At 59.5% G+C, this 3592-nt stretch overlaps 1 protein-coding gene across 1 annotated transcript in view; it reads left to right on the top strand.

The window, feature by feature from the left end:
- Positions 1 to 3592, top strand: part of RHO (rhodopsin) — a 9852-nt gene that overhangs the window by 2789 nt on the left and 3471 nt on the right. The window lies entirely within an intron of this gene.

Genomic DNA, 3592 nt, shown 5'->3' with positions numbered 1-3592 from the left:
TGGGGGGTGGCTCGTGGCGTGGCAGCTGCCTGAGGTGCTTTCTCCCCCCCAGGCCCGGCCGCCAGCAGCAGCGAAGCCCAAGAGTGATGGAGCAAAACCCCCACGAGCTGCCGGCCGCCCCCGGGCCCCTGGCAAAGGGCGCTCGGTGCCCCCCGCGGCTCCGGCTGCTGGGGAGGCAGGAGGGGGTGATGGCGACAGCCCTGGGGGTGCTGGAGTGAGGGGGCCCCGAAAGGCCCCGGTGGGAAAGGACAAGAAGAAGGGGCCCAAGGGGGCACAGCAAGATGTCCCCAAGGCAAAAGGGGGCCAAGGCAAGGCAAAAAAGCCCCGGGTGACCCCAGGAGCCGGCCAGGGGCAGGGTGGGCAGCGGAAGGCAGCCCCCCCCGCAGCGGGCAGAAAAGCCCCATAGGTGGTTCTGGACAGCCCCCTGCCCTGCTTCCAGCTGCGCCCTCGGGGTCTGGGTTGGTTTTAGTCCACAGGACAGGTTTTAACTCTGTGTTTGCATCCTGCTAATAAAGTTTTTCCACTCCTTGCATGGAATGGTGCGAGCGCTGCCCTGCTTGTGGGTCTCTGCCCCTCTGCTCCCATCTCCAAAATCCCCCAGCCCTGGTGCTGCAGGCAGCTGCCTGCTGTGCCCGCTCTTGTGGCGATGGTCTGGGCAGGGGGCCCCGGGGCACCGTGACACCCCTGGGCACGGCAACGCTCGGGCAGGGCCATGGTGCCCGCAGCCTCGGTGTCCGGGCGCTGCCCTCCTGGCTGCCCTTGTGCTAATGACGGGCTGAGCTGGGATTAGAGGAGTTCCAGGGCAGCAGGTCCGGGTGCCTGCCGTGGGGAAGGGTCCCCAGCACCGGGGGAGCTGCCTGCACTCTAACCACGGTAAGAGGAAGATAGAAGTGTTTTAGGGCTCAAAAAAGGAGTTTTGGGTGTTTGTTGTAGGCTGCAGCATTGCTTATACACTTGTTCTCTATCAGTGTCACTGTTCCCACCTCTAAACCTGTCTTGCTAGCTCCTGTGGGCCAGCATATGATATCATTAATAACTTCAAATGCCTGAATTTCTCCTGCTCTGTGCAGAACAGAGCCCTTCTGAAGGTCAGCCTGATAATGCAAAGGGTTATAGTCCTCCTGGGCAGGAGAAAATAAGTGGAAGTAAAACTCTCTTCCTAAAGAGGATTTTGCTAATCTTCAGCTGGCTTTGCCAATGCCCTCCAAGGCTCCTGGCCTTGCTTTGGGGCTTAAGCAAGAGCTGAGCAAACTAACTTCTCTTTAAACATCAGCCTTGGCCGTGTTGATCCATCTTTAATGGAGCTGGAACTCGTGTGTCGCCCCCAGGGGCAGGGTGGGGGATGCCGCAGCAGTGACCGAGCGATGGTGAACCATCACTTGCCTGGTGACCGGTCACCTCAGCGCGCCCGCGGGAACGTCCCGGAGCGGGGCGGCGGCTGTGTCCTCCCTTACCAGGCTCTTCGCTTTGAGAGAGGCCAGATCGTTTAATGGCTGGATTTAGAATCAACCTTCTAGTGGGAAAAGAAAATCCCTCTGGTGTCTGAAAGGAGCAGCTTTCACTGGGGGAGGTGAGGAGGGAGGATTTAGCGACGCCGTGGTTACTGAGACCCACGGGCTGTGGCGGGTGTCTGCGCGGCAGCCAGAAACCCCGAGGGCTGTGGTGGCGCTGAGCGGGCGCGGGGCTCCCCGGGGCTGGGGGACGACGACGTCTCGTGGGCCAACAGCACCTGGCAGAGGTGAGGGTGCCTGGGCCTGGTGTCGCTGCGGGTGGCTCGCGTGCCCGGCCATGTCCTCACAGGCATCTCCCCGCTGCCCTTCGGTGGGAGCTGTGGCAGCGGGAGTGTTGTGTGGCCGCAGCGTGTTCTGCGGGGAGCCGGGGCTCTGCGGCCCAGAGGGGTAAACCCCCCCCTGGTCTGGGGCCACGGGGGTGAAGGGCTGAGCTGCTGCCCCCAGTCTGGGACCCGCAGCGCCCGTGGTGTCGCCCACAGCGCCGTGGGCCCTCTGCGTGCGCAGGGGCAGGAACGTTACCAGGCGGGTGTCAGCACCTTGTTTTATTACAAAGATAGGCTTTTCCAAGAGTCTGCCACTTCCACTACACAGCAGGTAAGGGCACTACACCCACAACACGTGCCAAAGTTTAAAAACAGGTTACAAAGGGCTTGGGGGTTCAAGGCAACACTACAAACCCTCAAGCTTCTGCTCTGTTAAAGTTGTTCTTTTAAAATGGTTGTAGCAACTACTTTTTTTTTTTGCTTTGGAGAAAATTAAATAATAAAGCAATAGGCTCTAATACATGGCCCAGTCACATCATGTGGAGGCAAACTCTACCAGCTCACCTGTATCCTTTCCTTGTAACAACATGAGGCTCTTGCCCCACGGCCCTCTCCCCACCTCCAGCCAAGCTCAACGTTCTCTGCTACCTCGGTCCTTCCCACCCTCCCCTTCCCTGTGCTGGGCCCGCCTATATCTCTGGCAGCTATTCACAGTTTCTAAAAGTAAAAAAAAAAAAAGAAATCAAGAACTTTTTGTGAAATCACTTTCAAAATAAAATGTAGCCCAGCTACATTCTTAGAGTTTCTATTCTGAAGCCACATCCTCAGCAAAGACATTGAAACCTCCACAGTGTATGTACTTTTTCTGTAGTTCTTTAAAAAACAAAACAACCAAAACCCCAAAAAACCCCAAACCACAAAAAATTCTGCTTTTCCCCTTTCCCTCCCTTCCCTATCCCCCCCTTTTAACATACTGGATAAAGTCTATCATTTGTTTTAAAATAGATATCTATATACACATACACAATTCTGATGTTCCAATTTCTGACAAATGTGGCATTACTGGAGACGATGGGATGGAAGCCACCTGTCCGCGGCAGTGAGTCACCCAGGAGGACTTCTGGTGGACCAAAGTCATCTAATACCAGGTCGCATCCTTGCCAGCTGGATGAGTAACGAAGGCTCACCTTAGACCCTGCCTGGAGTGAGGTAGTAACTTCTTTTCAATTTGGCAGTTAGAAAATGCGGTGGCTGGGGCTGGGTTTAGCTGTCGTGGGCAGGTTGCCTTTGCCTGCGTGTGAACGCTGGCCTCCAGCGCGTGGCCCCGGCTGCGGCGCAGCCCCCGCAGAGGGTTGCGGCTGCCCTGGCTGCGGGACGGACGAAGGCGCCTGCAGGCAGGAGGAGGGGGGACCCCGCTGGGACGGGGGCTCTGCCCCGGCGGCAGGGGGGGTTTCTGGGTCTCGGATGGGCCGCGTCTGTCTGCGCGGTGGGGCCCTGCTCACGGACCCCGTGGGGCGCCTGGGACGCGGGGCGCTGGGGCTGCCCTGCGACAGCCCAGTGCTGCCAGGGGATGGGGTGCCCTCCCTCTGCCCCCAGGGGCCGAAGGAAGCCTGCAGGTGCCGCAGCACCGCGCCCTCGGGGGTGCCAGCCGCGGGGGGCCGGGTGCGGAGCGAGCTGCCGTGGGGGGACACCGCAGCACCGACCGTGTGAGGATCCATGGCGGGGGATGCTGGAGCGCGTGGGGCAGCGGCAGGGGGATGCCCGTGGCACGGGGATGCCCCCAGCAGGACCTGGTGCCCGTTGGCGGGAGCAGGTTAC

This window comes from Athene cunicularia (genome assembly GCF_003259725.1).
Source record: "Athene cunicularia isolate RWA chromosome 12 unlocalized genomic scaffold, athCun1 chr12_part1, whole genome shotgun sequence".
Taxonomy (NCBI): Eukaryota; Metazoa; Chordata; class Aves; order Strigiformes; family Strigidae; genus Athene; species Athene cunicularia.
Note: the sequence above shows the minus strand (reverse complement) of the source record. Positions and strands in the feature narration are given on the sequence as shown.